Genomic DNA, 27,135 nt, shown 5'->3' with positions numbered 1-27,135 from the left:
CTCTACAGATAGCCATCACTGCACGGTACTAATACTCTACAGATAGCCATCACTGCACGGTACTAATACTCTACAGATAGCCATCACTGCACGGTACTAATACTCTACAGATAGCCATCACTGCACGGTACTAATACTCTACAGATAGCCATCACTGCACGGTACTAATACTCTACAGATAGCCATCACTGCACGGTACTAATACTCTACAGATAGCCATCACTGCACGGTACTAATACTCTACAGATAGCCATCACTGCACGGTACTACTACTCTACAGATAACCATCACTGCACGGTACTACTACTCTACAGATAGCCATCACTGCACGGTACTAATACTCTACAGATAGCCATCACTGCACGGTACTAATACTCTACAGATAGCCATCACTGCACGGTACTAATACTCTACAGATAGCCATCACTGCACGGTACTACTACTCTACAGATAGCCATCACTGCACGGTACTACTGCTTTACAGGTAGCCATCACTGCACGGTACTACTACTCTACAGATAGCCATCACTGCACGGTACTACTACTCTACAGATAGCCATCACTACACGGTACTACTACTCTACAGATAGCCATCACTGCACGGTACTACTACTCTACAGATAGCCATCACTGCACGGTACTACTGCTTTACAGGTAGCCATCACTGCACGGTACTACTGCTCTACAGATAGCCATCACTGCACGGTACTACTACTCTACAGATAGCCATCACTGCACGGTACTAATACTCTACAGATAGCCATCACTACACGGTACTAATACTCTACAGGTAGCCATCACTGCACGGTACTACTACTCTACAGTACCACTCATATCCTGCTCTGTTCTTTGCACCTCTGTTTTCCCTTTGTTCCCTCCTTGTTGAATGCCAGTCTGTGCTCCCAATCCTCCTCCGTGTCACAGCTTTTTACCTTCCCCTGCTGTCTTGATATATCTTAATTTGCAGCATCATTATAAGTTAAAATGTATTGAGTGCTGTAATTGCCTGTGTCAGTCCAGAGGAGATGCACTGAGAATATGTATCTCCTGGGTAAATCTGCTTTGGATCTACAGTAATTGTGATTTTTTTTTCTTTTATGCTTCTCTGGCTGTTACCATGAAACTGTTAAATACAGTGCACGGCTGAGAAGTGCCTGGCCCTGATACTAATGGTATATGGTAAGAGAAAAGTTCTGCAACTTGGTGCTTCAAATCTTGATTATTTCCAAGATCTCTACTCGCTGTAAGCATAAGGAAACGTTCTTGTTTAATTACAGTGTCTTGCAAAAGTATTCAACCCCCTTGGCTTTTTACCTGTTTTTTTTTTTTTTTAACATTACAACCCGTGTGTAAATTTTTTTGTAATCTGATTTGTGGGTGATGCATCAGCACTAAATAAACATTTCTCCTGACGAAGAACAGCAAAACGCGCGTTGAGGGGGCAGGCGGGGGTCCAATTTCATTACATGTAAGTTACTTTACCATAGTTTCATACACTTTACTTTTTGCGCTAATTTTTTGCCTTGTGAAAACTTGGTGCTGCTGACAAGCGGTCCAATTCTAATTGGAATGGCTGTGTATGGATATTCAATGTATATGGATTAGGGCATTTCTGAGGGCATATATTATTCAGGTATATGCATTTAAAAGCACCTGTACCACCTTTCATTGGTACAGTTTTTTGTGCACTGTCACCTTATCTATTTAGCTATATGTATTAAAAGCACTCCTTTTTTTGCCATTGTGAGGTAGCGCTGTCATCCAAGTAGGGGATCACTCGCTTGGCAGCCACAAAATCAGTTCCGGCACAGGTTTTCCATAAACCAGTATAGTCCATGCGGTTTATTAAACATCATAAACCATGACCAGCAATATATAAACGGCATAGCGTCCATGACAGAGCTTCACTCTGTTAGCAATGTCCAATACGCAGGCTTTTCAGCCTCACAGTTATATCTCACCCCGTCAGGGTTCTCTCATGGCTGCTTCTCCATACTGCAGACATTCATTCCCTCCAGGGAACTCTCAGGCATTTGCAGCCATTACTCACAGCGTCCACACGTGCTGTCAGGCAGGAAGCCCCATCTCAGCAGGACCTTCCACACTGGACCAACCGGGTCCAAGCATTCACCCCATGTGACCTACCCTGGCCACATTATATGGTGGCCACGCCCACCGGGTCACATGACTGACCTCATCACAGGTCCTTCAAGCACTTACACACTCTTTACAACAGTGTTCTTTAAACACACCCCCTGGGTGGGTTTGTAGGTAACCAGGCCGCCCATCTCTCTTGTTACCTGGAGACTTCTCCCTTTCACATTGAAACAACACCTCAGCAATATCATTGCTGAACAACACATAAGTCTCCATCCCAAAGCCACCCACTTTGGGATACATAACAGCCGTTCCGTATTCTGCCATTCATCCTTTCTCCTGGGACATCCACACAGCACCCCCTAGCGGACTCAGTGGTTACTATACCACACCATTTATATAGTCTTTTTGCACTGTCACTTTATTATGTAGTTATTATACTACTGGGCTATTGGCACCTTAATTTATATAGCATTTGCACTGTATTTATTTATTAAATACCCTCTTTTATGTCCATAAATTGATCCTTTTGATATTTTGTGAATTTGAATCATTGTGATGAAATTTTCCCCTTTTAACCTGCTTGGTTAGCAGTATTCCTTGTATTACATTTTTGCAATTTTGCTGAATTAATAAAATTATTATGTATAAAATAACTCTTGACCTCCGTTTTTCTGCCTAAATTGTGGCATTGGTTGGATGGTTTGTGTGTTTTCATAGACTTTGCAGAGTTTGAAAAATACTTTTTGTGCCATTTACTGGAAATTCTTGTGTACCTAATTATCAGCACTAGTCTACATTGGTGAAGTGAGAAAAATATAGGCAAAAATTACATTTATGTGATCAAATAGCAAAAAATTGGCATTTGCATATGTATTCACCCCTTTTGCTATGAAGCGCCTAAACACTTCTTGTGCAAGCAGTTCCCTTCATAAGTCCCATGCTTGGTGACAGGATGTCCCCCTGTGTATAATCTAAGTGTCACATGGCTGTCAGTATATACACTTTACCTTTTTGAAATTAACAAGAGGCTGCAACACCATTAACAAGAGTCACCACTAAGCAAACACCAGGAAGACCAAGGAGATCTCCAAAGCCACCATGAAGACCAAGGAGATCTCCAAACAACACCAAGGAGATCTCCAAACAACACTACGAAGACCAAGGAGATCTCCAAACAACACCAGGAGGACCAAGGAGTTCTCCAAACACCACCATGAAGACCAAGGAGATCTCCAAACAAGTCAGGGACAAAGTTGTTGAGAAGCACACATCAGGGTTAGGTTATAAATAGTATCCCAATCTCTGATCCCCTGGAGCATCATCAAATCCATTATCATCAAATGGAAAGAACATGGTACCACAACAAACCTGCCAAGAGAGGGGGCCGCCCACCAAAACTCTCAGCCCGGGTGAGCAGGGCATTAATCAGAGTGGCAGCACAGAGACCAAAGGTAACCCTGAAGGAGCTGCAGAGTTCCCAAGCAGAGATTGGAGTATCTGTCCATATGACCAAAATAAGCCGTTCACTCCATAGAGGAATCCTTTATGGAAGAGTGGGTATAAAAAAACCTTTAGTTGCACACAAAAATTAAAAGGCTCATTTAGAGTTTGCCAAAAGACTACCCAAATGTATGGAGGAAATTGTTGTGGTCAGATGAGACCAAAATTGAACTTTTTGTCCACCAAGGTAAAGGCTCTGTCTGGTTGCAAACCAACACAGCTCATCACCCCAAGAACAAAATCCCCACAGTGAAACATGGTGGTTGCAGCACCATGCACGGGTATGTTTCTCGGCAGCATGGACAGGGAAAATGGTCCACGTTGAGGGGAAGATGGATGGTGCAAAATAAGGGGATATTCTTGAGCAAAACCTGTTTCAGTCTGTCAGTGATCTTAGACTGGGACGGAGATTCACCTTCCAACAAGACAATGACCCAAAGCATACTGCTAAAGCAGCATTCAAGTGGTATAAGGGGAAATGTTTAAATGTTCTGGAGGGGCCTAGTCACAGCCCAGACCTTAATCCAATTGAGAATCTGTGGTCAGACTTGAAGATCGCTGTTCACCAGAGGAAAAATCTATCTTGAAGGAGCTGGAGCACTTTTGCCTTGAATGGGCAAAGCTCCATGTGGCAAGATTTGGAAAGCTCATAGTCATAGAGACTTATCCAAGTGAACTGCAGCTGCAATTGCCGCAAAAGGAGAGTCCACAAGGTACTGACTTTGGAGGGGTTCGCATAGTTATGGTCCTTTGCATCATGAAGCATTTTCCAGGCCTTCCTTAGTAGTTTACTCCAGGGCTCTGTATATCCGCTGTTTCTCTCTACTTCACCACAACTCAGCTTCATCAATGCAGTTCTGGTCAACAAGTCTCTTATTCAGCTGTTCCTCATCCTATATCTTCCACTATTAGCTCCCTGGAACTTCCTCTTGGGACCCTTCACTAGTCCCCCATGCTCAGTTCTGTTTAGGCCCGTTACCTCTCAGCATTACAAGCCCAAGGTCTCGTGGCTAGGTGTCCTCGCCTATAACTCATCTCAGGAAGGTCACACTCTGTTTCTGTTACTCACTTATCATCAGGATCTCGCTATCCCTTCTCATTGTCTCACTTTGGGTCACCCTTGTAAGCAGCACTTACACCATCCTTGCACATATGTAGGGTTTAACCTGTCCTGATCAGTCAGTGCACCACGGCGCGCTCAGCTGTTTCTGGCACTCCGCTCTCTGGGGAGGCTGGTGCTGAGATGGAATTGCTGAAATGGAATAATCCTTTAAAATTGTGTCTCTGATCTCCCTTATTAGGGATCTGAATGAAGCAGACATATGAGAGGCACCCATAGAAATCAAGTTTTTTTCGACATGTAAGCCCCACCCCTGAATACTTTGTCCCCACTTCCTAGCCCACCCACGCTTACAACTTCAATCAAGACTTTATCTTTCAATAGTTGAACTTTTACTTACTCTCTCTTTGTTATGCTTGAGAATTAAAAATCTAGAAATGTGGCAGGACGCCGGAAGCCATGTATGACTTGTATGTTCATGTGCAGACAACACCTCTTCAAGGGCTTCTTTGGGTCATGAAATCCAGTTTCAAATAACCCATAAGTGATTCATTGTCATGTTCGTCCTATGGTCGATTGCTGGTGTTTCCAGCAGCAGAGGAACCTCTTAACAGAATTGTAAAGTTGTGATACTTGGCACATAAATTGGCAAATTCGTGTGTGCCCACTAGCCATGACGAGGCGACAACTCTTTGATGGGACTCTATTAGAATTACAGTGCCTTGCGAAAGTATTCGGCCCCCTGGAACTTTTCAGTTTTTGAATTTCCACAAATATTTAAAATAACCAATAAATTTCGTTCAACTTCACAATTGTGTCCCACTTGTTGTTGATTCTTCACCAAAAATTTACACTTGGTATCTTTATGTTTGAAGCATAATATGTGGGAAAAGGTTGAAAAGTTCCAGGGGGCCGAATACTTTCGCAAGGCACTGTATCTCTCTTGGGCCAAGGGCTAAAAATTGGAAAGAGCACCCCCAACTAAGGAGGTTATCACTGCTTTCAAATGTATGCTACAAGGAAACCAAATTTGGCCAGCACCTTCTGACAGCATGAGGCAAGTTTGAACATGTGGAAGCTGCTGTGACTGCAGTTACCACCTACCAGAAAGTGCAGTAGCTGCTGTGTTCGACTAGATGTATGTGCAAACTTTGAACATATGAATATTAAACAGCATTACTGCCATGTAGACTGTATTTATAACATCAAGGTACTCAAAGAAGTTGTCCACTAGAACTTGTCCTAGTAGTGGACAACCCCTTTAATGCACAGATTGGCAAATTTGTATGTGCCCACAAGCCACAACAAGGAAAACCGTTTATCCCCTTATTGCCGGGACTCTTACCAAAGAGATATTTTTTGAAAGTGAACAACTCCTTTAAGAAGGTTGACCAACCTACCTGCTAATATGCTGCCATCCTAAAGTGAAAGGCACTCCCTGAGATGAAGTACCCAGCCAGACTCAAGCACAGTACCGATGTGTGAATATGAATATCCTACAGTTCAGTCCAAGGCACATGAATCATAGAATCGTAGAGTTGGAAGGGACCTCCTGGGCCATCTAGTTCAACCCCCTGCTCAAAGCAGGATTCGCTAAATCATCCCAGACAGATATCTTTCCAGCCTCTGTTTGAAGACTTCTATTGAAGGAGAACTCACCACCTTTCGTGGCAGCCTGTTCCTCTCATTGATCACTCTGTCAAAAAGTTTTTTCTAATATCTAATCTGTGTCTCCTCCCATTCAGTTTCATCCCATTGCTTCTAGTCTAGAATAAAGATGATCCTTCTACAATGTGACAGCCCTTGAGATATTTGTAGACAGCTATTAAGTCTCCTCTCAGTCTTCTCTTTGCAAACTAAACATTCCCAAATCCTGCAACCTTTCCTCATAAGACAGGGTTTGCAGACCGGTCACCATTCTGGTCGCTCTTTTCTGAACTTGCTCCAGTTTGTTGATGTCTTTTTTAAAATGTGGTGCCCAAAACGGGACACAGTATTCCAGATGAGGTCTGACCAAAGAGCAGTAGAGGGCAATAATGACTTCACGTGATCTAGACTGTATGCTTCTGTTAATAATAATAATTTTATTGCTATAGCGCCGACATATTCCGCAGCACTTTACATTTCAGAGGGGACTTGTACAGACAATAGACATTACAGCATAACAGTAATCACATAGATCCTAACAGATACCAAGAGGAATTAGGACCCTGCTCGCAAGCTTACAATCTATGAGGAAAAAAGGGAGACACGAAAGGTGGGTGGTAACAGTAGCCCTGATTGTATGGACCAGCCATAATGTTAAGTGTGTAACAGTACAGACACAGAGGGCTAATGGATGCATAAAGCATGTGGGAACATGATGTGGGGAACCTGGTGGTTATGGTAAAAACTTTTGGCTGTGCCACACAGGGATAGATTAGGTTGTGTTGAGGCGGTTGGCCAGTCTGAATAAATGCGTTTTCAGAGCATGCTTAAAATTTTTGGGATTGGGGACTAATCGTATTGACCTGGGAAGTGCTTTCCAAAGAATTGGTGCAGCATGTGTATAGTCTTGGAGACGGGAGTGGGAGGTTCTGATTATTGAGGATGCTAACCTCAGGTCATCAGTAGAGCGGAGGGCACGGGTAGGGTGGTATACTGAAACAAGGGAGGAGATGGGGTGGTGCTGAGCCATGAAGAGCTTTGTGGGTGAGGGTAATAAGTTTGTACTGGATTCTGGAGTGGATGGGTAGCCAGTGTAAGGACTGGCACAAGGTAGAGGCATCGGGGACTGATTGGCGAGGAATATGATCCTGGCAGCAGCATTCAAGACAGATTGGAGGGGGAGAGTTTGGTAAGAGGGAGACCGATTAGAAAAGAGTTACAATAGTCGAGATGAGAATGAATAAAAGAAACAGTAAGAGTTTTTGCGGAGTCAAAAGTAAGAAAAGGTCAAATTCTAGAAATGTTTTTGAGGTGCAGATAGCTAGAGTGAGCCAGTGATCGTATGTCCCTTTGTCCCCAAGGAAAGCTCGGAGTCAAGTATGACCCCCAGACAACGGGCATGTTGCTGGGGAATAATAGTAGAACCACACACGGAAATGGCAATGTCGGGTATAGGTACATTAGTAGCGGGAGGAAACACAAGGAGTTCAGTCTTTGACAGGTTCATCGTAGATACATCCTAGAATTGCTTTTGTCTTTTTTGCTGCTGCATCACAGTGTTGACTCATATTCAGTCTGTGATCTATTAGTATACCCAAGTCTTTTTCACATGTGCTGTTGCTTAGCCCTATGTTGCTTAGCCCTATGGTAAGACAGGATGTTGAGAAGGCTGAACTTTTAAATTCCTATTTTGCATCTGTTTTCTCTCAGAAAGGAAATGCAACATCAACTGTTATCCACTGTCCTATTAAGGGAATAGAAGAATCCAGGATATCTATAAACAGAAAGATAGTGAGGAAACACTTAGCTAACCTAAATGAATTCAAGTCTCCAGGTCCAGATGAATTACACCCCAGAGTACTGAAGGAGATAGCAGAAGAAATTTTTGAACCCCTCTCCATAATCTTTGAAAATTCTTGGAGAACAGGAGAAGTGCCAGAAGACTGGAGAACAGCAAATGTTGTTCCTATCTTCAAAAAGGGGAAGAAGGTGGACCCAGGCAACTATAGGCCGGTGAGTCTGACTTCTATACCAGGAAAGATCTTTGAACAAATTATTAAACAACATGTATGTCAATACCTGGATAAGAATGAAGTGATTAAACAGAGTCAGCATGGGTTTGTAACTAATAAGTCATGTCAGACTAACTTAATTTCCTTCTATGACGGTATCACTGATTGGGTGGATCAAGGAAATGCTGTAGATATAGTATATCTTGACTTCAGCAAAGCATTTGACAAAGTCTCTCATACAATCCTTATTGAAAAAATGACTAAGTATGGAATGGACAAGGCAACTGTTAGGTGGATTCATAACTGGCTTAGTAATCGGACCCAAAGAGTGGTCGTAAATGGCTGCACATCCAGTTGGAAGAATGTCTCAAGTGGGGTACCACAGGGCTCTGTCCTGGGCCCTGTATTGTTCAACATCTTTATCAACGATTTAGATGAAGGAATTGAGGGTAAACTGATTAAATTTGCTGATGACACAAAGCTAGGAGGGATAGCTAATACTAGAGAAGAGAGAGAGAGGATTCAAAAAGATTTAAATAAACTGGAGAAGTGGGCAGCAACTAACAGAATGGTTTTTAACAGGGAGAAATGCAAAGTACTACATCTGGGCAATAAAAATGAAAAAAGCATATATAGAGTCGGAGGAATAGGGCTAAGTGACAGCACATGTGAAAAAGACTTGGGTATACTAATAGATCACAGACTGAATATGAGTCAACAGTGTGATGCAGCAGCAAAAAAGGCAAATGCAATTCTAGGATGTATTAACAGAAGCATACAGTCTAGATCACGTGAAGTCATTATTTCCCTCTACTCCTCTTTGGTCAGACCTCATCTGGAATATTGTGTCCAGTTTTGGGCACCACATTTTAAAAAAGACATCAACAAACTGGAGCAAGTTCAGAAAAGAGCGACCAGAATGGTGACCGGTCTGCAAACCCTGTCTTATGAGGAAAGGTTGCAGGATTTGGGAATGTTTAGTTTGCAAAAGAGAAGACTGAGAGGAGACTTAATAGCTGTCTACAAATATCTAAAGGGCTGTCACATTGTAGAAGGATCAACTTTATTCTCATTTGCACAAGGAAAGACTAGAAGCAATGGGATGAAACTGAATGGGAGGAGACACAGATTAGATATTAGAAAAAACTTTTTGACAGTTAGAGTGATCAATGAGTGGAACAGGCTGCCACGAGAAGTGGTGAGTTCTCCTTCAATGGAAGTCTTCAAACAGAGGCTGGACAGACATCTGACTGGGATGATTTAGCGAATCCTGCTTTGAGCAGGGGGTTGGACCAGATGGCCCAGGAGGTCCCTTCCAACTCTACGATTCTATGATTCTATGATATGATTCTATGATTCTCCCATTCTGTATATGCTTTTTTCATTTTTATTGCCCAGATGTAGTACTTTGCATTTTTCCCTGTTAAAAACCATTCTGTTAGTTACTGCCCACTTCTCCAGTTTATTTATATCTTTTTGAATCCTCTCTCTCTCTTCTCTAGTATTAGCTATCCCTCCTAGCTTTGTGTCATCAACAAATTTAATCAGTTTACCCTCAATTCCTTCATCTAAATCGTTGATAAAGATGTTGAACAATACAGGGCCCAGGACAGAGCCCTGTGGTACCCCACTTGAGACATTCTTCCAACTGGATGTGCAGCCATTTATGACCACTCTTTGGGTCCGATCACTAGGCCAGTTATGAATCCACCTAACAGTTGCCTTGTCCATTCCATACTTAGTCATTTTTTCAATAAGGATTGTGTGAGATACTTTGTCAAATGCTTTGCTGAAGCCTGATATATGAGTGCTTCTTGCAACAATGTTAGAATATTTTGGAACAGTTTCATTGGATTCTTGTGTTTCGCGCCTGGAACCATAACGGTCTGAGATCCCATAATCGGTGGTGGTTACTGCCCAGACTGGTAGAATCTGAAGCCCTGCCTGATCCTGATGTCTCCTGATGATAGACCACACTGGTTTGATAGACATTTCCTGCACTGCTCCTGTAACATACAGTATGGAGCAGAGCTGGAGATGTCCCATCGTGGCTGGCAGTCACAGGGTTAAGATAATTGGCAGCAGATGGTGCAGCTGTGGATGGCGGCGGCTGCTGAAAGGAGATGTTCTGGGCTGGGTCCTGGCATCAGCTACTGCTCCCTTATCTCCAGAAAGGATGTGAATTTTTTTGTCTTCCATTCTATGGTGGCAAATTCAAATCTTGTTCTGGAAAACAAATTTAATGGCAAGAGTGAGCCCTACCCAGCTGCAAGGGCCCACAACCCACGTACCATTATATAGCGGGGCGCCAAGCTTCCGGACACTATGGAGAGGAGCATAAACCTATCCAGTACATCATCATGAGGACACAGATTGTATACAGATCGTATGTCATAATATGGTGAGAACTAGACTGTAAATTCTTATATACAGTGGTGCAATTCCTATATACAGCTCTGGCAAAAATTAAGAGACTACTGCAAAATGTTCAGTCTGTCTGATTTTTCTCTTTATATTTTTGAGTAAAAACAATGCAGACCTCAAATAATGCTAACAACAATACTAATGATTTACTTCAGGAAGAGTTCAGAAATCAATATTTTGTGGAATAACCATGATTGTTAACCCCAGCTTTCCTGCGTCTTGGCTGCTTTCCACCAGTCTCTCATTCTGCTTTTGGGTGACCTTATGCCACTCCTGGTACATATGTCAGCAGTTCTTCTTTGTCTGATGACTTGTGACTCTCCATCTTCCTCCTGATTACATTCCAGAGGTTCTCAATGGGGTTCAGGTCTAGAGATTGGGCGGCCATGGCAGGGATTTGATGTGGTGGTCTTCAGCCACACATTGATTGACCTAGCTGTGCGGCATGGCATATTGTCCTCAGAGTTGGGGAACATTGCCTGATCAGAAGGAATCAGCTGTTTTTCCAGGATAACCTTGTATGCGGCTTGATTCATAGTCCTTCGCAAAGATTAACCTGCTCAATTCCAGCCTTGCTGAAGCATCCCCAGATCATCACCGATCCTCCACCAAATTTCACAGTGGGTGCAAGACACTGTGGCTTGTACGCCTCTCCAGGTCTCCATCAAAACATTAGACAACCAGGTGTTGGGCAAAGCTAAAAATTAGACTCATCAGAGAAGATTACCTTACTCCAGTCCTCTATGGTCCAATCCTTATGGTCTTTGGCAAACTTCAGCCTGGCTCTCCTCCTTTGCTTCTCATTGATGAAAGGCTTTTTTCTAGCTTTACATGACTTAAGCCCTGCCTCTAGGAGCCTGTTACAAACTGTTCTTGCCGTGCACTTCACCCCAGCTGCCATTTGCCACTCCTTTTGTAGGTCACTTGGTGTCATCCTGTGGTTGCTGAGTGACATTCAAATAAGATGACGGTCATTCCGGTCAGTGGAGAGTCGTTTTTGCCCTCTGCCGGTCTGTAGCTTTGTTGTCCCCAATGTCTGCTGCTTGTCCTTGTAATGGACTTTCTGTCTTAGAAATTTTAAGGATGGAGGCAACATGTCGCTCACTGTATCACTCTGCTAGTAAAGCCAGAATTGAACCCTTCTTTTCCTCACTCAAAACTTTTCAACTCCTTTGGCATGGATAAAAGTTATTTTGGGATATTACTAGCACTTGTTTTGCCATCCAGCTTGTCCAGTATACTGCAAGAGGATTGTGAACACCACAGCAGGGTTTTTTTATACTTTCCTTCGTTAAATAAGATTTGGTTCAGGTGATCACTTAATCAGAAGCACATTAAGTAGAATGAGGTGGACTCTGGTTGGAATTCAACTGACACTGGAATGGCTGTCAGACATGGAGAGAAGCGGATTTTTATAAAACTGTGCAGTGGGCTCTTAATTTTTGCCAGAGCTGTAAATGGAGAAACACTGACCTTACATCAATTTACATAGGGGTTCGGAGACCTTACCAGTCTATGCACACCTTAGAAATTGTTTGCATAGCCATGGGTTGACTTATAAGCTATTAGAGTCTCTATTGGAACAGCCCCTAATGGTTGCTGCAGACAGTATCTTATGTATCTCTGTATAGAGGGTGCTCCCCCTAGTGGTGACTGCAGACAGGATCTTATCATGTATCTCTATATACAAGGAGTTTCTCCTTGTGGTGGCTGCAGACTGGATCTTATCATGTATTTCTATATACAGGGAGCTTCCCCTAGTGGTGGAAGCAGGCAGAATCTTTTCATGTATCTCGGTATGCAGGGAGCTCCCCCCTTGTGGTGACTGCAGACAGGATCTTCTCATGTATCTCTGTATACAGGGTGCTCCCCCTAGTGGTGGCTCCAGACAGGATCTTCTCATGTATCTCTGTATAAAGGGAGCTCCCCCTAGTGGTGGCTGCAGACAGGAGCTTATCATGTATCTCTGTATAAAGGGAGCTCCCCCTAGTGGTGACTGCAGACAGGATCTTCTCATGTATCTCTGTATACAGGGTGCTCCCCCTAGTGGTGGCTGCAGACAGGATCTTCTCATGTATCTCTGTATAAAGGGAGCTCCCCCTAGTGGTGGCTGCAGACAGGATCTTCTCATGTATCTCTGTATAAAGGGAGCTCCCCCTAGTGGTGGCTGCAGACAGGATGTTATATAAGCTTATGTCTATTTAGATGACTGAAACTCTGTATTAGAAGAAAATGTCAGTCTAATCACTGTAAAGATATATAAGAAAATGAATCAGCACAGTATATTAAATCCTTTAAAACCACAGTGTAAGGATTTTTGCTATATTATATAACACATTACCCAGGTGGGTTGTATTAATAAAGTTCTCTCTGTGCTCTTCACACTGATAATTCAGGAATGGGTTGAGGTGGAGTTCTTTATGTTTTTATGACTAAGTTCATGTGCATGAGGGCTTAAAACTATGTAAAGGGTTAAACGGTAGCCGGCCTCCCTGACCTGACCGCTGTCCCTGGCTGAGATAATCAGGCCAAGCCTCTTTACATATCATATACATGTTTATTTCTCCATAACTAAATATAACAGTTCATCTCTTCGAGGCCCGAGTGGGAAATTCCATTATGGCCAGAAGCCCATGGCAGGTAGAGTGGAATTTAATGAAGGAAACTGCTGTGTTTTTGTGTCTTTCTGTATGTTTTTCCTTTAAAACCTAGCGCTGGGCAAGCGTCCCACTCGACCTGACGTGACCCAGCACACTGCTTCTTATAGAAAACAAGCATGAGAGCCACAGAATGCAGCCAGTGTGCCACATGCTACCGCGGAGACCCCAGCTCACACGGCAAGTCCCCCGAGACCACCCTACCCTCCCAAACTGCAGCATCACACCCGTGTCACACCTCAGCCATAGATATCGTGGTCTCTTGTGTTTGTTGTCCGTCATCTTTATCCACTGATTCCCTCACTGTATCCCATGTTATTTATCTCTGTGCAGCTTTCTGGGATCTGTCGTATCTCAGCCTATGGTATCTGTATAATCTATCCTTGATCTGCAACTGTTATCTCTGTATCATCACTTTATCTTGGGATCTATCTATTCATCTATTATCTATCTGTCTATCATCTATCTATTATCTATCTATTATCTATCATCTATTATCTATATATTATCTATCTATCTATATATCATCTATTATCTAACTATTATGTATCTATTATCTATCTAACTATCTTCAACCTATCTACCAATGTGTCTATCACCTTTCTTTCTTTCTTTCTTTTTCTTTTCCCTATGTATCTCTCATTTCTATATCCAGTCTATCTGTTATCTATTATCTATGTATTATCTATCTCTCAGGGATCAACATAACATTGGCGTACAGGGGCCCCTATTTTGTTCATGCACAGGGCCCCATAGACAGTTCTTGCACAGTGGGCCATATGCTATTCTTGAACAGGGTCCATATACAGTTCTTGCACAGGGGCGCATAGACAGTTCTTGCACAGGGGCCCATATACAGTTCTTGCACAGGGGCCCATATACAGTTCTTGCACAGGGGCCCATATACAGTTCTTGCACAGGGGCCCATATACAGTTCTTGCACAGGGGCCCATATACAGTTCTTGCACAGGGGCCCATATACTGCTCTTGCACAGGGCCCCATATACAGTTCTTGCACAGGGGCCCATATACAGTTCTTGCACAGGGGCCCATATACAGTTCTTGCACAGGGGCCCATATACTGTTCATGCACAGGGGCCCATAGAAAGTTCTTGCACAGGGGGCCATATACTATTCTTGCACAGGGCCCATATACAGTTCTTGCACAGGGGCCCATATACTGTTCTTGCACAGGGGCGCATAGACAGTTCTTGCACAGGGACACAAATACTGCTCTTGCACAGGGCCCTTATACTGTTCTTGCACAGGGGCCCATATACTGCTCTTGCACAGGGGCACAAATACTGCTCTTGCACAGGGGCCCATATACAGTTCTTGAATGGGGCCCATACACTGCTCTTGAACAGGGGCACAAATACTGTTCTTGCATAGGTGCCCATATACTGCTCTTGCACAGGGGCCCATATACTGCTCTTGTACAGGGGCCCATACACTGCTCTTGCACAGGGGCACATATACTGCTCTTGCATAGGTGCCCATATACAGTTATTGCACAGGGGCCCATATACAGTTCTTGCACAGGGTCCCATATACTGCTCTTGCACAGGGGCACAAATACTGCTCTTGCACTGGGGCCCATATAATGTTCTTGCACAGGGGCCCATATACTGCTCTTGCACAGGGGCCCATATACAGTTCTTGCACATGGGCCCATATACTGTTCTTGCACAGGGGCCCATATACTGTTTTTGCACAGGGGCCCATATACAGTTTTTGCACAGGGGCCCATATACTGCTCTTGCACAGGGGCCCATGTACTGTTCTTGCACAGGGGCCCATATACACTTCTTGCACATGGGCCCATACACTGTTTTTGCACAGGGGCCCATATACAGTTTTTGCACAGGGGCCCATATACTGCTCTTGCAAAGGGTCCCATATACTGCTCTTGCGTAGGTGCCCATATACACTTCTTGCACATGGGCCCATACACTGTTTTTGCACAGGGGGCCATATACTGCTCTTGCACAGGGGCCCATATACTGCTCTTGCACAGGGGCCCATATACTGTTCTTGCATAGGTGCTCATATAGAGTTCTTGCACAGGGGCCCATATACTGCTCTTGCACAGGGGCCCATATACTGCTCTTGCACAGGGGGCCATATACTGCTCTTGCACAGGGGCCCATATACTGCTCTTGCACAGGGGCCCATATACTGCTCTTGCACAGGGGCCCATATACTGCTCTTGCACAGGGGGCCATATACTGCTCTTGCACAGGGGCCCATATACTGCTCTTGCACAGGGGCCCATATACTGTTCTTGCATAGGTGCTCATATAGAGTTCTTGCACAGGGGCCCATATACTGCTCTTGCACAGGGGCCCATATACTGCTCTTGCACAGGGGCCCATATACTGCTCTTGCACAGGGGCCCATATACTGTTCTTGCATAGGTGCTCATATAGAGTTCTTGCACAGGGGCCCATATACTGCTCTTGCACAGGGGGCCATATACTGCTCTTGCACAGGGGCCCATATACTGCTCTTGCACAGGGGCCCATATACTGTTGTTGCATAGGTGCTCATATACAGTTCTTGCACAGGGGCCCATACACTGTATTTGCACAGGGGTTTCTCCTGTCTGTGTCGGCCCCAGTATATATCTATGATATATCTATCCATCTACTATCTGCCATCTCCGGATATCCTGGATGTGGCTGTGTTGGGGGACCTGGCGCCAGTCACAGACTCCCTTTGTCCATACATGTGCCTGTCTCTATACTATAGAGCGGTTCTCTTCAAATATTTGCATTGTGATGAGCCGTGTGTTTGGGAGATGACAAGGACACATTGTGACACCGCCTGCTACTTCCTCCTGACCCTGCTCCATAGTGGCCACGCATCTCCCCTCCGTCCTCACAATGTGCATGGTGCCCGACATGTTCTGCTGCTCCTGGAAACGTCCCCGAGACGTCCCTACAAAGCCTCATATGTCTCCGCAGCGTGCCCCCAGGAGGGCAGGGAGGGGATGTGTGAGAGGGACGTGTGTTCTGTATGTAAAAATATCTCTGCAGCTGTGTACATAACATCCAGAAAGCCCAGCATCCCCCTCACTGCTGGACCCCGGCACTACGCCTCCCATCATGGCCGGCACTCCTCCACGGTTACTGGGGTGGTTTGAGGTTAGCGCGAGCTCTGCCAGGCGTGTCTTGTATGTAACCAGGGGGCTTCATGTCACCTGCTCCACCATGACACCGGAGGAGGACACTGCTGTGACACTGACACCTAGTGTAGGCCCGGGGATCAACACCGTCACCAATCCCTCCGCGCACCCATCCACTTCCTGTTTTTGCAGTCACCAAAGTCGTGGTTCTGGCTCTCGGCACAGACGTGATGTTGCCGCCGCCGCCTCCTTGTTCTTAAAGGGGTTTTCCAGTTTTGTGTAAATTAAGTTCAGTCTTGGAATAATAAAAAAGTTCTGTATCATCATTGCTAAAGAGCTCTTCTTGCAGCCAATGAACGGGAACAGTGTCGGACTGGAGTGCTAAGGGCCCACCTGTAACATTGACTTTAGGGGCCACTTTTCACCTCTATACAAATATTACACTAACCTCGTTCACAAGTTATCTGTATCTCTATATAATGATAACCAGTTTGTTTAATGGATGATGAAATGCTGAATTTTTCTGTACAGAGTGAATCAAGTGAATTATGCCAAGTACTGCCATACAGCGAGGTTGGGGGCCCAGATCTGCACAGTGGCCCACCGGGGGATTCTCCTGTTACCCTATGGGCCAGTCCGAGCCTGAACGGGAACATTCTTGTGTAGATCCATAGGCCAAGATCTCATCACAATGTATCACTGCTCACAGCTGAGAGTCTGGTACTTGCCAGTTTCACTAATCTTCTCGGAAATTAACACATTGACAATGGGGCATTTTTCCTGCACAGTGACCCCAGTGGTTAGCACTATATGGTAGCCCAATGGTTAGCACTATATGGTGGCTCAGTGGTTAGCACTATATGGTGGCTCAGTGGTTAGCACTATATGGTAGCCCAATGGTTAGCACTATATGGTGGCCCCTGTGGTTAGCACTATATGGTGGCTCAGTGGTTAGCACTATATGGTGGCTCAGTGGTTAGCACTATATGGTGGCTCAGTGGTTAGCACTATATGGTAGCCCAATGGTTAGCACTATATGGTGGCTCAGTGGTTAGCACTATATGGTGGCTCAGTGGTTAGCACTATATGGTAGCCCAGTGGTTAGCACTATATGGTGACTCAGTGGTTAGCACTATATGGTAGCCCAATGGTTAGCACTATATGGTGGCTCAGTGGTTAGCACTATATGGTGGCTCAGTGGTTAGCACTATATGGCGGCCCCAGTGGTTAGCACTATATGGTGGCCCCTGTGGTTAGCACTATATGGTGGCTCAGTGGTTAGCACTATATGGTAGCCCAGTGGTTAGCACTATATGGTGGCTCAGTGGTTAGCACTATATGGTGGCCCCAGTGGTTAGCACTATATGGTGGCTCAGTGGTTAGCACTATATAGCGGCCCCAGTGGTTAGCACTATATGGTGGCCCCAGTGGTTAGCACTATATGGTGGCCCCAGTGGTTAGCACTATATGGTGGCTCAGTGGTTAGCACTATATGATGGCTCAGTGGTTAGCACTATATGGTAGCCCCAGTGGTAGCACTATATGATGGCTCAGTGGTTAGCAGTATATGATGGCCCCAGTGGTTAGCACTATATGGTGGCTCAGTGGTTAGCACTATATGGTGGCCCCAGTGGTTAGCACTATATAGTAGCCCAGTGGTTAGCACTATATGGTGGCTCAGTGGTTAGCACTATATGGCGGCCCCAGTGGTTAGCACTATATGGCGGCCCCAGTGGTTAGCACTATATGGTGGCCCCAGTGGTTAGCACTATATGATGGCTCAGTGGTTAGCACTATATGATGGCTCAGTGGTTAGCACTATATGATGGCCCCAGTGGTTAGCACTATATGGTGGCTCAGTGGTTAGCACTATATGATAGCCCAGTGGTTAGCACTATATGGTGGCCCCAGTGGTTAGCACTATATGGTGGCTCAGTGGTTAGCACTATATGGTGGCCCCAGTGGTTAGCACTATATGATGGCTCAGTGGTTAGCACTATATGATGGCTCAGTGGTTAGCACTATATGGTGGCTCAGTGGTTAGCACTATATGGTGGCCCCAGTGGTTAGCACTATATGGTGGCTCAGTGGTTAGCACTATATGGCAGCCCCAGTGGTAGCACTATATGATGGCTCAGTGGTTAGCACTATATGGTGGCTCAGTGGTTAGCACTATATGATGGCCCCAGTGGTAGCACTATATGATGGCTCAGTGGTTAGCACTATATGATGGCCCCAGTGGTTAGCACTATATGGTGGCTCAGTGGTTAGCACTATATGGTGGCCCCAGTGGTTAGCACTATATAGTAGCCCAGTGGTTAGCACTATATGGTGGCTCAGTGGTTAGCACTATATGGCGGCCCCAGTGGTTAGCACTATATGGCGGCCCCAGTGGTTAGCACTATATGGTGGCCCCAGTGGTTAGCACTATATGGTGGCTCAGTGGTTAGCACTATATGGTGGCCCAGTGGTTAGCAATATATGGTGGCCCAGTGGGTAGCACTGTATGGTGGCTCAGTGGTTAGCACTGTGTAGTGGCCCAGTGATAGTCCTGTTGCTTTGCAGCACTGGGGTCCTGGGTTCAAATCCCACCAAGGACAACATCTATAAGGAGTTTGTATGTTCTCCCAGTGTTTCCGTTAATTTGCATCCGGCTTCTTCGGTTTCCTCCCACACTCCAAAGACCGATCGAGAATATAGACTGTAAGCCCCAATGGGGACAGCGATGATAGTATTTGTAAAGGGCTGTGGTATTAATTACACTATATAAGTGAGTAATATAAATAAATAAACAATACAGTGTAACAAACCTGCAAGATGAGAAGGAGATTTCAGCTGCTGCAGAAAATACCGTCTGGACCACATAGTTCCCCTCGTTAAGGGTTGTTACTGTGTTTCAAGCTCTGGTAAGAAGTGTTCAAAGCTGAGGATTTGTTACAATTTTATAAGCCGTATAGTGTGGACTCCAGAATGATTCACATCACCAGTCCAGATACATTGTATCACACACCGTATGGTAAGATAGAATGGATACACTAGACTAGAAAAATTGTAACAAACTGTCAGCACAAAACATTTCCCTTATTCATACCGTATGGATTTTACCTTCATTATAACAATTTCTCCAGGCAGGTGAGAGCATCATTTAGTCCAGACCAATGTCTGATGGTTTAGTGCAGACCAATGTCTGATGGTTTAGTCCAGACCAATGTCTGATGGTTTAGTGCAGACCAATGTCTGATGGTTTAGTGCAGACCAATGTCTGATGGTTTAGTGCAGACCAATGTCTGATGGTTTAGTCCACACCAATGTCTGATGGTTTAGTCCACACCAATGTCTGATGGTTTAGTGCAGACCAATGTCTGATGGTTTAGTGCAGATTAATGTCTGATTGTTTAGTGCAGACCAATGTCTGATGGTTTAGTCCAGACCAATGTCTGATGGTTTAGTGCAGACCAATGTCTGATGGTTTAGTCCAGACCAATGTCTGATGGTTTAGTGCAGACCAATGTCTGATGGTTTAGTGCAGATTAATGTCTGATTGTTTAGTGCAGACCAATGTCTGATGGTTTAGTGCAGACCAATGTCTGATGGTTTAGTCCAGACCAATGTCTGATGGTTTAGTCCAGACCAATGTCTGATGGTTTAGTCCAGACCAATGTCTGATGGTTTAGTGCAGACCAATGTCTGATGGTTTAGTCCAGACCAATGTCTGATGGTTTAGTCCAGACCAATGTCTGATGGTTTAGTCCAGACCAATGTCTGATGGTTTAGCGCAGACCAATGTCTGTGAGTTTCTACAGCAGCATGAGTACTTATTCCTGTCTTAGTAGTTTGTTACAGTGTACCAGTGCAGGTAACACGGAGTACAGAAATCCTATCAGTAGATGGATACAGTGGTAGCAAATTCTTAAGGCCATGATATCAGGGGGCTCAAACAACAGTTTGATGGTTATGGGGGCCCCCAACATCAGATGATATCGTTGGATTTCCCATGGCCGATACTTTTGATCTTGGCAAGATAGGCTGACGCCAGAAAAAACTGCCGGCGGCTCTCATAGAGAACACAGGAGAGTCAGGCGAGATACTGTATTTGCCAGCTGAGCGATCTATTCTGTATGTGATCTGAGTCTGATATAAACAGGAATGTTTCCATTCAATGACAGCAAGCCTGGATCTGGGAAATGGTGGCAAAGTACTGTATATTGGGAAGATGCCGAAGTTTTGTGATGGAATGAGGCCGTGTCGCGGGGTGTGAAGGATAAGTCGTCCACTATCTTGTACGGTCACATAGTGCTGTCCCACATTCTGATATTTCGGTCAGTCGGGGGATATGTGCGGAGCTGCAGCCTGTGCACTGTTGGGGTCTCCATGTGCCCATTATATCATTACTGTGGCAGGAATGTGGAGTCAGACATTGTAGCTGCCATGGATGTGGTCGGGGCGCTGATATTGGCGTCATCCCCTTCCCTTAGGCACCACTGACCTGTGAGCACTGCCACGACTGGAGGGTATGGTGGTATTCCCGGAACGGGGAGGGCAAGGTTGTTTTCTTTTTGTATTTGGACCCATTTATATTATCTGAGAATTAATAAGCATCCAAGTAAATTTACAGTATTATTTAGCAGAGCTGGGTTTGTCATGTGGACCTCTTCATATGCAGATTTCCATAGGAGAGCAGGTAACCCTGACGCGTTATCAGACCTTGGTTTGTTCTTTTGTGTTGGGCTTTAGGTCAGCTCATGTTACACATATGGAAGATGAATTTATCATTTCAGATAATTCCGTTCATTGACTGCTGGTAGACCATTATTTTCTAAAATACATAGCAGAGCTGTGTTTGTCATTTGACACAATTCTTCCTGATCCTAATTTGTTAACTATTGATTTGCATGGGACTGCAAGGCAATTTATTAGATGAAGCAGTGCTGTGTCTGTGTCATTTTCACTTCACATTGTGTGACCTTTTGTGTTACATGGGACTGCAGGTGAAGCCTGAGGAGGGGAAGAAGTGACTGGCACAAAGTTTTTCTGTAGACTTTCTTTCCATCTCCATAGACGCCATAAATTCGGAGCTGTAAAGCGCCTGTGCCGCGCTGTCCGCCCGGGGCGTGTGGAAACTTACAGAGAACCACAGAGTTGCGGACATATGAATGGTGTCAATGTATATAGTGCGGTGCCCGGGACGGTGCCAGGCGACGGACTGTATATAGAAGTCCTGTCCTATTTATAAAGGCGAGCTGAGAGAAGACATGATGTTCCCGGGCAGTTCTCCCTCCCTTCCTGCGTACAGCCAGCCGTGCCGGAGAGCGGGGCGTGCCGCAGATATTGTGTTCACATGTGTGACCTGGCAACGAGGAAGAACACAGAGCGCGACTATGGCCTGCGACCACAGGGGGCGCTATTCATGTCCAGACGGAAATTCTCAGATTTCACCGGATATATTCTGAATACAGTAAAATTGCCGGATTGTTAAATATTCTGGATTATCGATTTATAGAAATGATAAATAGATCAGGACCTTGATATATTAGGGGGGCATCAAGACACTTTTAGAGAGTGGTTTTAGCTTCCAGGACCCCGATACAAAATCAGTGCTAGGGACCCCTCACCCCCACAACTTTTAAAAGTGAAGAATTCTGTGTATCAGTATTAATCACGCTTAAAGGGGTATTCCTCTAGAATATGATGGCTAGGTATCTGATCTTGGGAATGTCTACAACATTAGAAATAAAGGGGCTGCAGCACTAATTTAGAGCCTCACACCCTCCCAGGTCATCCTGGCTCAGCGGTGCTAGAAAACCCCTTTAAGATGTAAATTATATCTATAGGCTCCTCCCCTCCCAGAAGCTCCTCCCTTTTGACAAACTTTCTTTGCTGATCTAGCTGTTTGTACTTTTAATCTTCTTTCATACCAGTTTTCCAGATACTGACTTCTTGCTGAACTTGTGCTCAGAAGCCAATCTAAAAAAGATGAGCTGCAGTGTAAAGCATGGGGGTGGGCAGGTGTCACACACAGTGTAGGAAAGACTTAGTGCAACAGGAAGGGATGAGGGGAAGGAAGCACAACAATAGGGAATGTGGGAGTGGAGACCCCCTTGGCAGATCTAAAGCCACCCTGTTTGCCCTAATCGTCCCCCTATTTAGGTTCTACACCTATCGCCAAGCAGGAACCTAATCCCTGCCTGACCCTGGTGATAAGCTCTACTTAGGGAATGACGGGGTGAGCACTAGTCGATCCCCACTACCACTAAAGACAGCTGGGATAGATGAGCAAGGGGAACACTTATCTTGAGTAGACTCAGAGAGGTAACATAGAAGTCCTCCAGCAACACCAAAGAGGAAGATAGCTGACTGCTATAGCTCCAAGCCTCAACAGGTGGAAATGGAAATATCACCGGCGACTCTCAGCAGCAGGCTGGGAGTCTATAAACACCCAGGTCCAGGTGTGTCAATTAGAGCCAGAGAAAGGTTGCCACTGGGTCCAAGAGTCAGAAGGGTTAAGAAGGTGTCTGCAAAGCCAAACAGAGACCTTCTGCAGCCAGATGCAGGCCGACTGCAGCCTCTGACACACCTGTGACATCAGGAGCAACAACCTAAACCTCTGAATGGACAGAAGAAGTGTTCAATCTTATATATTTATGTTACACCTACAAACAATGTTCCTGTTGCCTCTGTAACATAATTTAGACATTTTTTCTTACTTTTTCTAAACCAGAAAGAGCAAAAATAAAAATCATTAGTGATCAGAGCGCTCAATTCTTATGCTATCGAGAGATCGTCCGTGCAGAGGGATGAGGGTTATTAAAGGGGTAATGACCCCCGCCATGATCAGAGGGGGCAAATAATGACACATAGAATAAGAGATCCGTCAGCAGCAAGCAAGCCGCAATGGAATTATCCAGAACACAGAAACAAGGTGGAGCGCCTCCTAAGTTTCCCCAAACAGTTGGTAAATTGCGTGCAGCAGACTGCAGTGTAATTTATCCAAACTGGTAACAAAAGGGGCTTGTACCGATTATCACCACTATGACTGCTTAAAGGGGTTGATCACTTGCAAAAAATATTTAAAAAACGGACCCATGACATTGCTGAAATAAGAAAGCAAACATGCTTACTGAATCCCCCGCCGGTCCTCCACACTGCTATCGGTGTCCTCCACCTGTCTCATGGCTTCTTATTCTGGTGGGAGAATCAGGAGAGCGATTCAGCCAATTGGCAGCTGCTAAATGTCTGCAGCGATCACGTACCATCATAGCCTTAAGAACGACCAAGGAGACTGACAGCCAAAAAGTGACCGTTAAGGGGTCATCTGACGTCCTCTGCTGGAAGAGGAAGCCAGGTGATTGGTGGGGGGCACTAGAAGTAGGACAGTGGGGTGGCAGGGGTACTGTTGATGTGGGTTTTTTATTTAATGGCAGCACAAAGGACCCTTTTTTTTTATCTTGGACAACCCCTTTAAAGGAAATCAATCATCAGATTTTTGCCACCCAATCTGAGAGCACCATGGTGCACAGACAGATACTCTGATTCCAGTAATGTGTCACTTATTGGGCTACTTGCTGTGGCTTTGATAAAGTCACAAGAGATTATCACTAGAGGACAAGCAATTCTGCTGCCAGGTAGTCCAACCCCGCCTCCCCCACTGATTGGCCACTTTCTGTCTATTCACAATGCACACTGAAAGCTGCCAATCAGTGGTGTGGGCGGGGCTATCCAGATCTCAGGATTCCGAGCACTGATACATCTGCAACACAGGAATTTTATCAAAACTGTGGCAAGTAGCCCAGTAAGTGATGCACTACTGGAATCAGGGTCTCTGCCCCTATATCTTATGAAGGAGCAAAAACCTGGTGACACACTCCCTTTAATTGCAATAGTAGTAATGTGAGACCCCAATGCAAAACCTTCATCCGTGGCCACCCATAGTACTGGGGTCTTCTTATGTGCCAGTACATCTGCAGCTCCAATAAGATCCTTTTTTTATTCCAGATGAGAGGCAGCCATATCCATTCTCCTATAGCGCCCCCTACAGCTGCCCGTCATCCTCTGGTCATGTGACTGACGGGCAGAGATCTCTCTGTACGTTGTAGCCTCGTGCCCACATGGAGGGGGTGGGGCGCAGCACACATGCTGGCAGAGCTGCGGCTGGCTGACAACCTGCTGCCGATAATGTCCCCTACTGGCAGCAGAATCCAATGTTGGAATTAATGCATAATGTATTATAAACTGGGAGTGGCCGAGTTTATGGAAATCTTGGTGAGTCCAGAGTTCGGAGCGAGGCCGCTTCCACATCAGGTACGTCCAGCTGCCAATTTTTTAGTATTTTTTTTTAGTTGTATGGAGGCCAACACCCGGCGGGCGAGGTTATGTGGAGCTGTGTGCCCAGGCTGCCGGGTGCCGCTCACTTTTCTTACTTTAGTCACTTCTTTCGTTTTACTTGTCCGTGACTCAACCTCCCTCTTGTGGGCACCGGGAAATAAAGAGAGGGGGGGGGCTTTTTTTTCCTCGTTGCACAACAATACTGTCCATTGTACACCGGTGCCAGCCAGAGAAACAGCAGGAAGCAACCAGCTGTGCCAAATCAGCAACCACTTCATTCCTGGGATGTTTCAGATATTTGGAGTTACTATTCCGATAGAGGAGCACGACTCCCATCAGTGGACATGGGCGACCTAGGAGTAGTCAGTCATAGGTACGTGGCTCGTGCATCGCACATGGTGCCGCCATTCTGCTTCCCTGTCATGTCTGTGCCCCTTTCTCCACTGTTGCCGGTTACTACTTGGAAGATGCTCAACTTGATCGGTCACAAGTGATGATGAAGTTGTGAAATGACTGAGTGGATGAGGAGCGGTGTAGTCAGGGGATGGTAATACCACATGGATAGTCACCTTTGTACCTGCTCCATAGCCTGCCCTCCATAGTGCCCATCTGTCCATACATTACTCAAGTATACCCGCAGAGGCGGAAATTACCACCAGGCCCGTATGGCCGTAACTGGGTAGGAGCACAGCAGCGCTATAAGTGCTCAGTACTGAGGGGCAAAGATGAGTTCTTCACCGTATAACAATGTAGGATATTATATGGGATGGTACTATCCTATAGGATCCTATACTGCATTGTATTATCATATAGGATCCTATACGGCATGGTATTATCATATAGGATTTCATGCAGCATGGTATTATCATATAGGATCCTATACGGCATGATATTATCATATAGGATCCTATATGGCATGGTATTATCATATAGGATCTCATGCAGCATGGTATTATCATATAGGATCCTATACGGCATGATATTATCATATAGGATCCTATATGGCATGGTATTATCATATAGAATCCTATACGGCATGGTTTTATCATATTGGATCCTATACGGCAAGGTATTATTGTATAAGATCCTAAGCAGTATGGTATTATATAGGATCCTATGCGCCATAGTATTATCATACAGGATCTTATGCAGCATGGTATTATCATATAGGATCTTATACATCATGATATTATCATATAGGATCCTGTATGGTTTTATCATATAGGATCCTATACTGCATGGTTTCATCAAATAGGATTCTATAAGACATGGTATTATCATATAGGATCTTATACGGCATGGTATAATCATATATGATCCTATACGGCATGGTATAATCATATAGGGTCCTATACAGCATTGTATAATCATATAGCATCCTATACGTCATGGTATTATCATATAGGATCCTATACGGCAGTGTATAATCATAGGATCCTATATAGCATGGTACTATCATATAGGATACTATACGGCATGGCATTATCATATAGGATCCTATACAGCATGTTATTATATAGGAACCAGTATGGCATGGTACTATCATATAGGATGCTATACGGCATGATATGATCATATAGGATCCCATACTGCATGGTATTATCATATAGGATCGTATACCGCATGGTATAGTATAGGTTCCTATAGAGCATGGTATTATCATATAAGATCCTATTTAGCAAGGTATTATATAGGATCTTTATACGGCATGGTATTATTGTATAGTATCCTATACGGCATGGTATTATCATATAGGATCCTACTTGGCATGGTATTATCATATAGGATCCTATACGGCATGGTATTATACAGGATCCTAAACAATATGGTATTATATGGTAGCGTTACTGTATATAAGATCCTATATAGTATGGGATTACATAGGATCTTTATACAGCATGGTACTATGATATAGGATCCTTTACAGCATGGTATTATATAGCATCCTTTACGGCATGGTATTATCAAATAGGATCCTATAGGGCATGGTATTATTATATAGGATCCTAAACAGTATGGTATTATATTGACATGGTATTATCATTTAAGATCCTATACAGCATGATATTATATAGGATCTTTATACGGCATGGTATAATCATACAGGATCCTATACGGCATGGTATAATTATATAGGACCCTTTACAGTAGGATTCTATATTGCATGGTATCATACTGTATAAGATCTTATACGGCATGTTATTATATAGGTTCCTATATGGCATGGTAACATCACTTTGGTACCTATGGGCGATCTTTGCCTGCTCCTTCTTGCAGTAGCTTCCC

The 27,135-nt window shown here is 44.6% G+C and overlaps 1 protein-coding gene across 10 annotated transcripts in view; it reads left to right on the top strand.

Moving 5' to 3' along the window:
- Positions 1 to 27,135, top strand: part of ZBTB20 (zinc finger and BTB domain containing 20) — a 1,106,032-nt gene that overhangs the window by 694,186 nt on the left and 384,711 nt on the right. The window contains exon 1 of one of the 10 annotated variants that reach the window (XM_073577075.1): positions 24,623 to 24,825. The exons of 8 other annotated variants lie outside the window; for them this stretch is intronic. The gene's annotated coding sequence lies outside the window, so the exon portion shown is untranslated. Of the gene's footprint in view, positions 1 to 24,622; positions 24,826 to 24,866; positions 25,223 to 27,135 lie in introns of those variants that run through there. One more of the 10 variants, XM_073577076.1, reaches the window with a different exon arrangement.

The sequence above is a fragment of the Dendrobates tinctorius genome, unplaced genomic scaffold, assembly GCF_039654945.1.
Source record: "Dendrobates tinctorius isolate UK_male_01 unplaced genomic scaffold, ASM3965494v1 ptg000054l, whole genome shotgun sequence".
In the NCBI taxonomy this organism is placed as follows: domain Eukaryota; kingdom Metazoa; phylum Chordata; class Amphibia; order Anura; family Dendrobatidae; genus Dendrobates; species Dendrobates tinctorius.
Note: the sequence above shows the minus strand (reverse complement) of the source record. Positions and strands in the feature narration are given on the sequence as shown.